At 57.8% G+C, this 12,082-nt stretch overlaps 1 long non-coding RNA gene across 1 annotated transcript; it reads right to left on the bottom strand.

Moving 5' to 3' along the window:
- Window positions 1-6,145: 6,145 nt before the first annotated feature.
- LOC144377620 (uncharacterized) lies at window positions 6,146-7,822 on the bottom strand. Its single transcript, XR_013438611.1, has 2 exons — window positions 6,782-7,822; window positions 6,146-6,388 (listed from the first exon to the last, which is right to left on the bottom strand). It is a non-coding gene; the product is annotated as an uncharacterized LOC144377620 (long non-coding RNA).
- Window positions 7,823-12,082: the final 4,260 nt, after the last annotated feature.

Raw genomic sequence — 12,082 nt, 5'->3', positions numbered from 1 at the left:
ACCCGCGTTCAGAGGGGCCCCCCATTTCATGTAAAGCTCTGCTTTCTTCAAATTCCTGGTGAGTCCTGAGCCAGGCCCCCATCTCCACCCTGTGCCGGGCGCCGCTCGGAGGCTGCCTGGAACCGTCTTTCTCGTTTCATCTCCGTCGCTCAAACCCCTTCCTCCGCCCTTTCAGAGGGCCACCGGGGGACACGTCCAGGGCTGCAGTGGGAGGTGTGGGGGTTCTCCAGGAGGCCCCCAGGCCGTCGAGGGTGAGGATGGGCACACCAGCAGGAACTCTGTGAATGAGTCTCGGGATCAGCCAGCCTGGAGGTGTACCTTTAAGGAGGGGGATTGTGTTATTCGGGCACAGAGAATCTGGGGCTGGGACAGAAAGTGGCCCTGGCCCAACCCTACTACAGAGCAGCCAAGGATCACTGACACCCTGATCAAACCTGTCCTGAAGCAGCAGAGCAGGACTAAGCGGTAGGGGAGGAGGCACCAGGCAGGAACCTCCCGGCCACTCTCCGGGAGGTGCTGCCCTCACCAGGTTGGCTTTCGGGGCTGAGCCTTGTGCTTCAGCAACTCCGAGGAGCTTATGAGTCCCAGTGACCGTGGCCCTTCTGAGGGGACCCTGATCAGACCTTTGGGGGCCCCTCTTGAGGACACAGCCACCTTTGACGTGAAGTCTGTGCTCCCAGCACCTGAGGGGGACAGTGACAGCTCTATGGTTTCTGGAGCCTGGTGCAAAATGCAATGCACAGTCCTTTATCCAGACGTCTTCGCGACCGCAGGTCAGCACGGCGGGGCCCGCCCAGCCAGGACCTCCCGGGCCCAGGTCTGCGCAGCGCACGGCCCTCCAGCTGGTGTTTGGGGGTGTCTGGGGCTGATTCAGGTTCAAGGTCAGGGAGGGGAGACGGGCTCCGGCTCGGGGCACCGTAGAGGCCGGGCACGCGGCCTTGGAGTAAAGGGCAGAGCGATGACGTCCCCCCAGGGCCTCGGTCGCCGTGACAACAGCCTCATCAGGGGAGTGAGGCGTCCTCGTGGCAACCAAGACGAGACGCAGAGTGTGTGCCCGCGGCTTGTTGGAAGGTCAGCCCCGAAGGTCACAGCTGCCCGAGGTCTGGCTAAGGTCAGGGCCACTGCTGTGACCAGAGGGAAGGATCTGGGACCGGGCCCAGGGAGGTCAGCTCAGCCCCCGGCTGTGAAGCGGGTTCCACAGAAGCCGCCTCCCGTACCCCGTGGGGGCAGCGAGTGGCGGGTCACAAAGCCCAGCAGCGTCACCACTTCTGCTGGCTCGTCCCCTCTCCTTCCAGACACAGCGAGAGCGAGCTGTGCTGCGCGTCCACCTCGGCGAGTGACTGCCATCTCCTCCTGACGTGCCGCCCCGCGGAGCAGGGGAGGGACGTGGGACACCTGTGACTTCAGGCCGCTCAGACCCCACCCGGGCTCACAGACGGGGTCCTGGCCGGGAAGCACCCGCCGCTGTCCTGAGGCCTGGCACGGGGGGAGGGGACGTGGCCCTGCCGCGGCTCCTTCTCCAGCCGGAGCTGGTGGCCAGGTGAGCGGCTCCCCCCACACCACACCAGGTGGCCCGTGGGTGGCAGGAAGACAGAGGACCCAGTGCAGGGAACAGGACGGCGGTGACACCCATGACCTTTGGAAGCCCTCGGGCACCGTGGTCCCCGTGCACACCTCGTCTGTGGAGCCCAGGTGTGGCCCTGTGCAGGCCTGCCCCCACTGCCCGCTCCACAGGACTCCTGATTGGCATCTGGCCAAAGGCCAGCAGCTCCGGGAAGCTGCCCCCACAGTCCCGAGGAGCCGACAAACACAAGCTCTTCCCCCCAGGACTCCGGCCTCAGGTGGAGGACGGCGTTCCAGCAGTGGCCGCGTGAGTGGCCATGGGCCCTGGTGAGGGGAGGCTCACGGCTGCATTTTCCTTGGCTTCATGGCTGGTCCTAAACTCTGCACAGGCCATGCCAACCCCTGGGCAGGGGCTCCCTTCACCCCTCACTGACCACACCCCACGAGGGATTCCAGGGAGCACGCAGGAAGGTCCAACCTGCAAGACTCGGTCGGGCCGTCTCGGGGCCTTTGCACTCGCTGTGACCTTGGCCTGCAGCGTCTTTCCTGGTTACTTCTTTGGGTCTGTGCCCAGTGGTCACGCCCCTGACAAGAGTGTTAAAAAGGACACTGGCCCGCCCGGTGCCGCTGCTCCCTTTCACTTCCCGGCACCTGAGCAGCCCTGAGCAGCCGGAGGAGGTGCGTTGTCCCCATCCGCCTTCCTCCTCCGGCCCCGGGGCGGGACTTCCTCGAGTTTGTCCACTGTTCTATCTCCAGTGTCCGCCCAGGTGCCAGTGGTGACCTGGGGAGTCACTGCCCTCTCTGAGTTCATCACAAAGTGGCCCAGGGTGCGACGTGGCTCGCCCTCCCCAGGGGGCGCTGGTGAACATCTCTGGGCAGCCCACATTCACCAGGGGCCGGGGCCCTCCCCCTCGCCTCCACCCAGCGGGCCCAGAGGGCCACGCAACGAACGGAGCAGAAGACACTGGGAGGCAGCTGGACCCCCCCTGCGCCCTCAAAACGCCCTGAGCCTGCGCACACCTGAGACTCACCGTCCCCTAGTCCAGGGATGGCCCGCGCAGACCACGAGTGAGGGTACCAAGGACCAGCACATGCCAGACACCCGCAGGGCACCGGAGCCTTGCACCCCGAGGATGGAGAGAGGGGAGGGCAGGGAGACGGCGGGAGAGGGAAGGAGAAGGAGGGAGGAAGAGGGAAGAATCTGAAGGCTGCATTTTAAACTAGAGTCAAACATAAGCACCTTCCTAAAAGACGGAACGTGAATCAAATCATTGAACTCTACCCAATGTTCCCCTTTCTCATAGAATGAGGTCCACACCTTGTCTGGGACCCAAGGGCCCCCCGCATCCCTGCTGGAGCACCTGGGCCGACGAGGAAACCTCTCTCTCCAGTTCCTGCATCCCAGGAAGGACAGGAGGCCAGACCAGCCTCCTTTCTGCCATGGACGTAACCAGGCCTTCCCCTGCCACAGGGCCTTTGCACCTGCTGTCCCCACTTCTTAGGGCAATTCCTTTCGCTGTTTCTTTTTGGGGCTCATCATCTCTTTAGAGAGGCCCTCCTTGACCACCACTTTGAAGTGACCACCCACCCTACTCTAATCACCTTCTTGTTTTATCTCAATCACAACACACCCCACCTGTGTGTCTCTCCCTTGTGTATTCATCTACCTGTCTCTTGGCAGCCTTCTCAACCAAAATGACCTGACCAAAGAGGGAGGGCCCAGGGCTGCCTCATTAAATTCCAGATCCTCCACCCCAGGGTGGCCCTGAACTTCTAAGGGCTCAAGTCCATGAGGTGAATAAATAAGTGAATTAATAAATAAATGCATGAATGGATTCACCCTGGGTTTGAGGACAGGAATTCCCACACACACACCACACACACACACACACACACATACACCACACACACACACACACACCACACATACACACATACCACACACACCACACATACACACACACCACACATACACACACACACACATACACCACACACACACACACACACCACACATACACACACACATACCACACACACCACACATACACACACACCACACATACACACACACCACACATACACACACACATACCACACACACCACACATACACACACACACACATACACCACACACACACACACACACCACACACACCACACATACATACACACATACCACACACACCACACATACACACGCACATACACATACACACACACCACACATACACACACACACCACACATACACACACACACACATACACCACACACACACACACACCACACACACACACACACCACACACACCACACATACACACACACATACACATACACACACACCACACATACACACACACACCACACACACACACACCACACATACACACACACACCACACACACCACACACACACACATACACATACACATACACACACACAGCACACATACACACACCACACATACACACACACATACACACATACACCACACACACACACCACACACACACACACCACACACACCACACATACACACACACATACACACACACACACACACACATACACACACACACACTACTGCCCTCAGGTTCTGCAGAGCAGGCCCCGTGTGTGACCAGTCCGACTCAGGGGCTGGCGGAAAGCACTGTTCTCAGGCCGCGGGGCGGGGCCACTGTGGCGCATTGAGTGGGCTGGGCTTGGCCAGGTGTGGCTGCAGGCTGCGGGGGCTCAGGTCCACCGGGTGCACACACATCCTGGGCCAGCACAGAGCACAGCGGATCTTCTCTGGTCCCATCCCCAGGAAGCTGAGCAATGCAAACTCTAGGGCCCCTCTGACGCCCTGTCCTCTCCCTCCCCTTGACATCACGGTCAAAGGGGGGGGGGCTCCCCCCTGGGTGGGAAGGGGGAGTCTTGAATTTGCTGAACAATAACCCAAACTACCCCCAAGCTCTGACCGCAGACTGTGATTCAAAGGACTACACAGAATGCAGGATGGTCTGCATCCCAGAGCTCGCCCAACACGGGGAGGGGGAGGGAGGGGAGGGAGGGGGAGGGGGGAGGGTCCTGAACACATTTCAACTCCAATTTCAACTTTAAACCCAGCTGCTGCTCTCACTGGGGACAGGTCTCTGCCCGTGTCACTGTAGATCTGGGGCCTGCTGCTGCAGTAAGCGCTCGCCGCGGGTTGTCTGGAATTTCCACATCAGCTGCAGAGAGTCGGGCGGATGAGACAGGCTCCCTTCTGGGGTGGGTGTGGGCTCAGGCGGCCGGGGGCCTGGCGTCCTGAGGTCTGTCCCCTCTCAAGCATTGGCTCCGGGGGTACTTTGCTTCCTCTGACCTGGGGCAAGGGGGACCCCGCCCTGGCTCCCAGCGTCCCTTAGCCTTGATGTAAAACACTGACCCCTGTTTCTAACGCCTGTCTGGTTCCCAGCGTGGCTCTAGGGCTGTGGGGACAGGGAAGGGAAGTCCACGGGCAGGTGCCAGAGCGCTTGGCCCCGGGCGTACACGACGTCTCCAGGGTTCACAGGCACGGGCAGTCTTTAGAGAACCATTTTTCAGGTCCTCAGCTAACACGTGTCCCCGTGGTCATCTACCACTGCCCGTCCTCTGCTTGGCCAGGCTGGCTGGCTGGCGGCCCTGGCAGGGGACAGGTGGCTGGCTCAGATCCGCTAGCCGAGGAGGGCTTCGTGAGGACACTCCTTCAAACCTGAGTGCGGGATGCGGGGAAATGGGGGGGGCTCTGGGATCTGGAGACACAGGGCCATGGAGTGGGCCACCAGATGGGGGCTATGACCTGTGGAGCTGTCACAATGGCAGCAGCAGGACAAAGGCCCCATGTCACCCTCCTCCCCCCACGCTCTCAGGAGGGTTCCTCTATCACCCGAAACACAGCAAAGCCAGAAAGCAGGGGCGCCGTGGGCGGGGGAGGGGTGCACAGGCCTGAGTGACAGCCAGCGGCTCTGCAGTGTCCCGCAGGTGACCCATGTGAGCAAGGACGGCCGAGCCAGAATTCTGATGCGGGGGGACACAGGGGACATGTCTCTTTGCGACAACTGACAATATTCACTCGTGAATGAATAGAAAGGCTTCAGCTGGGCTCTGGGTAGACCCATGGGGGCTGTAGCCAGGCCCCCTGGCGGACTGCAGCCAGCTGTGTTCTAGTATGTAGTCAAGGTCGTAAACACCCCGATTCGGCTGGCGTACTCAAGGTCATGAGCATCTGCTTGTGCGAACACGCTCCCTTAGGTGACCGTTGGCACTGGGCCTTCTTTGTTTGACCTGTACGTAAAAAGTCCTGGGGAAAGACTCAGGGGACCCCCGCAGCCCTCACATAAAGCATGTCTGCTATCCCAACTGCGCCCCACATCCTGTTTCACCCACCAGGACCTCGAATCTGCTCCCCAGGGTCTGAGCCCCAGCAGGACGTGGCCACTGCTCGCCATTACAGGGGAATCTGAATTCAGAGTCGCACATTTGACAGTTGAAGTTTCATGGTCGCGGACCTTTGTACATTTTCGGTTTCAATATGTGCACGCCCTTACTGCAGTGACAATCAATGAAAGACTTCCAATGACAAAAATACGATCTACTCCTGTGACACAGAGTCCACCAAGGAAGCCCCAGTTCAAGGTGGAGGGTGGGTGATAGGAAATCCCAACAGCTAGGGCAGAGTCGTTGACGTGTCTTTGAACATCAGGGATGAGATCTGGACACGCTGCCTGGACGGCGGTGTGGACTTTCCACGGGACACACGGGAAAGTGAGACCAGTTTTCTCCCAGCATGTGTGCAAGGTCCTGATGCAAGGATTTAACCCTAGGATAGAAGCGTGGGTGTTCAAGTGTGAGAGGGACACATGGATTGGGGGAAAGGAAGGGATGTGTGCTGTGATCTGGACAGAAATGTCCCCCAAAGCCCACGTGTTGAGGGTCCTGGGGCTGCTGGGGGGTCAGGGCACCTCGGGGAGCTGGGGCCTGGGGGGGTGGGTGCTGGGATATTGAGGACATGTCCCCAAAGGGAAGAGGGCCCCCGGCCCCTGCCTCTTTTGCTTCCTGGCCATGAGGTTTTGCTCTGCCTCGACGGGCTGCAGGCCCAAAGGAACGGGCCGATGACTAGAACCCCCACCCTGGACGGTCCTGTCGTAAGCTGGCGAGCCCCGGTCACTTGGCTCTTGGTGGAAACTGACCGACGACAGTCTGGAGGACTCACCTGGAGAACTCGGATGTTTCCTGGGGATTTTGTTCGCCTTCTCACGCTGGGGAAGGGAGGCCAGGAAATGAGAACCTAGAGGCTGCACAGGACAGCGTCATCCAGAGCCCGGGGACACTAGTGACAGCTGTGAGAGGAGAGGACTGCCACCAGCAGAGAGCTCCCGGAGAGGACCAGGGACTCACCCAGGCTGAGGCGCCCCAGGACACCTAGACATCTTTTAGCAAAAGCCCTGAGAGGCGCTGGCTCGTGAGGAGCAACAGCATCGCCAGGTCTCGCTCTGCTCCCTGGGCTGCTGCCGCCAGGCACTGAGCTGAGCACGTGTCCATCCCTGTCTCTGCCCCTCACTCCACCCCTCTCTAGGGGAGAGGCTCTGTCGTCACCGTGGCCAATGACAGATGGCGAAGCTGGCGAGGTGCCAGTGATCACCCACAGCTGCTCAGCTCCAGCACCTACACCTCCGCCACACGGAGCCACCCCTCTGCTCTTTGGTCATTGCTCGGTCATTCCAGCCCTTTCCACGAGCGCCCAGCACTCAGTGGGGTGGTGGTGGGCAGCTGAACCGCTGGAGAGCCCCGGGCCAGCCCTGGAAAGCCACGCTGGTGTGGGTTGTCTCCCTTCTGACCTGGGAATAGGGACAGGTCTTTTCTGGGCCTGGGACAGCAGAACCCCTCATTCTCCTGCCCGTCTCCCCCTGTTCTCCAAGTGCAGGCCAGGTTCCCTCGCCCAGCCTGCCTTGGCAGCCTCTGTCACCCCGACTCAGGACCCTGGGGCTCTGACCTGCCCCACACCACGCCGTCTGGGCCCGCGGAACGTGGCGCCGTCCTTAACAGGTTCCGCCGCGGCTCTCCCGGACCTCCCACTTCCTGTTTCCTGTGCTCATCCAGATGACGTTCTGCTGTGAGTTTCCAAAAACCAAAATGATAGTTCCTAAAACAAGGCGTCTCTCGTGTCCTGTAAACATGGATGTGCAGGCCAGCACGGTGGCTCCCATGACAAGGAGCCCCTGGGCCTGCCCGGCCCCCCAGCACCAGGCTCCTCCCATGGCTACGCCCGGCCTGTGCCCCTCCAGCCGCAGGACAGGGTGGGCCATCTCATGGTCTACTCTGTTTTCTGTTCCTTCATCTGTCAGAGCCAAGGTGCGGAGGAGAGGCTCTTGCCCGTCGACACCCGGGTGGCGGCTCCTTCAGACGAGGAAGGGATGAGCTGGGACCTGCCGGGGCGCTCCGTCACGAGGGTCCATGCAGCTGCTTAGAGGGACAGGGATTGACAGGGAGCTCACAGACTCTGAGAGAGACAGAGCCAGGCTCCAGCCCTGGAGCGTCTGCCTCTGGGAATGAGTCTGATCCCACGGTGGCACTTCTCGGTGGGGACACCACAGCCCCAGCCCGTGCAGAGCAGACGCCCCCTGCACCTTTGTCCCCTCAGCGGTCCTTAACAGAAGTCCCCACGCGGTGCCAATGGGCAAGTCCAGGTCACAGGCTGGGCTCTACCTGCAGAAGAGTTGAGAAGGAGCGTCCAGATCGCCCACTGGAGATGGGGTGCTTCCAACCTGGGAAAGGCCCCGCACAGGCCCCTACAGACGGAAAGCCCTCACCCGCTCTCCAGAGCTCTGATTTAAAGTCCACCTCCAGGTCTTCCGAGGACAGCGGCTCTCGGGCTACAGAGCAGAGAAGCTCGCTCCAGGTCACTTAAGAAGAAGAAAAAAAGTGCAGCTTTATGGACAGATGTGTGAGTTCCAAGTGCAGCAGAGTGGCTGTGAGCTGGGTTTTAGGAAAGACAGGCGCCGCGGAGGCTTCAGGACTCTGGAAAGCAGGGACTGACGGGCACTGTCCCCACTCACTCTGTGGCAGGAGGCTTGGTTCTGTCTGCCCCGTGAGGTTCACTGCAGCCTCGGATCACCCCGTGTGTGACCGATGGTCCTGCTTTGGTTTATTTTCTTCCTGTCTCTCTGCCTGGACTGGGCAGAGACCAACTGGTGTCCAAGGTGGACTCAGGGCTGGGGTCAAGGCCAGGCCCAGGGCAGCCATCAGGAAACACACGGGTACAGACAGCTAAGGGGAGCACGTTTGAGCCCCAGAACCTCTGAGTCTCTTCAAACTCTGGAGTTCTGTGCTTGCCAAGGTCGGGACGCGGAGCCGGGGAAGGCCACATTGAGATGCCTGCAAAATCCCGGCCCTGGACTCCCTCCTTTCCCGCCTCAGCCCTGCCGCCGTCCATCTGCAGGAGATTTTCATCAGTCCTTCTCAAAGAATCTGCTGGTAATCAGATCCTTCCCAAATGCCAGCGGAAGATTGAGGGGGAGTCTCAGGAATTAAGGTGGTACCGGGGCACATCTGTCACTCCATGGGAACTGTCATTTCCACTCAGTACCAAGGAGAAATGACCTGGAGCAGAAAACCCTGAGAAATTGTAAATTTAAAACACACACAGGGAGCTTAAATGGTGGTATTTGAATTAGGATGAATTCTGTTCCTGGAGTCCAAGTCGGAGACCTTGATTCCCAGCTGCCCCATCAGGGGAGGGTCTCGCATATCTAGTTAAAGAAGTAGCTCGAGTTTCCCACGTTAAGTTTAATGCCACGTTGGGTCTGATTGCTTAACGTGGGTATTTATACCATCAAACATATCACGATATGGTCTGTCCCGGTGCTTGTTACCCCCCACAAAGTCCTGGAGGGCTCTTTGGAAGAAGGTGCACAGAATGAGCCATATTGAATCAGGAACCCATTTCCCCGAGCCACCCGCGCACCCTGCTTCACGCTGCGGTCTTTCCCGGTGTTTATCCGCCTGTTTCCTTCCAAGTAAAACTTATTACACAGATTCCTCAGGGCATTTTTTTTCCTTTTCTTGACTCTGGTTAAATAAACTATCGATTTGTTTTCAAGGTAATTTAAGGGGTAATACAGTTGCAATTTGATAAGTGCAGCTATAATACATTCAGGGTAAACACACTTCGGAGGTTCAATTAGGACTTCTTATTTTGTTAAAAAATCAAATCGACCAAACGATGACTGGCCAGCCTGGGGATTTCTGGGCCGACTGGGTGAGCATGATGCTCATGTGACATTAATAATGCAGGACGAATGAGCAAAGGGAAATGGATATAAGAGGCCAAGGAGGTGCCTCCGGACGCTCGTCCCTCCAGCAGGAATTCACACCAGGGTTTGCAAAGAGAATGCGGCTGTCCTCCAGGGGAGTCACCGGAACACTTCCTGGGTGGATCAAGAAAGGCCATCAGCTGGGTTTGCAGAGCGTTGGTCCTGGCGTCCACTCAGGACCATGAGCGTCGGCCATCAGAGAGGCACATTGGCCCTATCAGGATACACTTGTTTCCAAGTAGCAAGAAACCCAAGTCCACCGACAAAATAAAGAAAGAATTTATCCTCTCTCTCTCTCTCTCTCTCTCTCTCTCTCTCTCTTTCCATATATATATATACGCCAGGGATAGAGCTGGGTCCAGACGGTTCTGGGTTCTGACTCATCCTTTCTATCTCAATAGCAGCTGGATTGACGCCCCACGGAGGCACCTGCCATCCCATGGTGGCTCCAGAAGGCTCCTTCCACTTCCATCCCAGGCCCCTCTGCAAAGGGACCCCTCTCTACGCCTCCAGTATGGGCCCAGGATTGGCTCCGGCTGGGTCACGTGCCATTCATGAACCCATCACGGGGCCAGAGTCCTGTGCTGCCTGATTGGCCAAGCCTGAGGCACGTGACCACCTCTGGCCTGAGACCCCCAAAGCCCAGGTTCCCAGTGCCAGCTCAGCCTCCTGGCCCCTGTCGGGGTGAACCTGGGCAGGCGCAGAGGTAGCTGTCATCCTCGAATCCTTCCAGACATGTGGGCCTCTGAGCCAGCCTCGAGTCCTCGGCCCTTGTTCTCTGATGGCCTTGGTGCCTGGGCCTCACTCCTCCGGCCTCCCCATGGCTCCTCCCCAGGCTCTGCTCCCAGGACAGGGCTTCTGCCTCCTCCTCCTTCCTCCTCCTCCTCCCCAACGACCCTGTGCCTCCCTGTCCCCCGCTCACTCTGCTGTCTTCACCGACATCCAGCCTCTGGGTTTCCAGCTACGTCACCCTTCAAGCATCTGAGCCCCGACTCACGTCCTGGCTGGTGTCACACTGCCAAGGCCCCCAGGGGACCCACGGGCGAGAGCTGCCTCCAGGAACAGCCCTTCTCTGTCACCCTTGGGAGAAAGTGACGAACGTGAAATCACTGTAGACTCTGTAAATTGTGCTCACATCAGAGCAGCAAACTGTGCGGTGAAAGCAGGACAGGTGGTTGTGTATTTCACCATGTGTCATCGCATTGCACCGTGCGCGTATCTAGCACATGAACAGGCTCATGTCCACGGGCACCTGAAATCATGGAACGTGATGGGAAATCCGTCTTTCCACTAGTGTTGGAAATTCAGCCACTTGTAAACTGCAGAACAGCACCACAGCAGTAAACCCCTCTTAAACGTACAGAAGGCTTGATTTATGGAGGATAAAACATTTCATCATCATCATCATCGTCACAGCACTGAGCGCCTTCCGAAGCCCTTTACGTTTTTAAAATGTCACTTACTTCTCTTAGCAATCCTCTGAAGTAAGTATTTTACCTGCGTTCTCATTTTACAAACGAGGAAACTGAGAGAGAGAAAAATCGGGGGCCTTCCCTGAGACCCCGCAGCTGGCATGTGGCGGAGTGGACCTTCGTGGCCTGTGAAGTGGAGGGTGGTCGTGGGCAGGCAGTGGGTCCTGGGGAGGACGTCCTTACACTGAATGCTGCACACGCACTCTTTTCCTGCCTTCATGGAACGTTCTGGTTGGAGGATCTGCCCTCACAGGTGTGAGAGTGAGCATTGAGCAGATTCCCACCGCCCGGGATGCGCACGGATTTGAACAATGAATAACTTTTGTCGCATTTAACTGCCAAGATTTGGGCTTCTTCCTTTTGTGCTACTGCGGAGTGACACCACATGTCCCAGGGGATGTTAGTCTTGTGCTGACGCTTCCATTATTTTCAACAAGGAAGTGTTCCAATATCACTTGTGTGATTAAAGTGGCACTTAATAAAAGGAAAGCTAAGGTGCTGTCATGTCATGGCAGGAGAATTAATCCTGACCCTGTAACCCTAATAAGTGAAGATGCTCCAGATGTCCGCGTGTTCTCCATGGTAATGGTTAATAATTAAAACCTCGTTTTATATTTAAAGCATTGGGGTTGTAAATCTTTCTAAAAGGTCGGACCAGTGTCTAGTGCTCAATTCTTGTGTTCTTCTGGCGTTTTTTAAGGGGACCTTCAGCTTTGTCTTAAAGTGTAG

This window comes from Ictidomys tridecemlineatus, chromosome 5 (genome assembly GCF_052094955.1).
Source record: "Ictidomys tridecemlineatus isolate mIctTri1 chromosome 5, mIctTri1.hap1, whole genome shotgun sequence".
In the NCBI taxonomy this organism is placed as follows: domain Eukaryota; kingdom Metazoa; phylum Chordata; class Mammalia; order Rodentia; family Sciuridae; genus Ictidomys; species Ictidomys tridecemlineatus.
The sequence above is the reverse complement of the archived record's forward strand: the minus strand, read 5'-3'. Positions and strand labels throughout refer to the sequence as shown.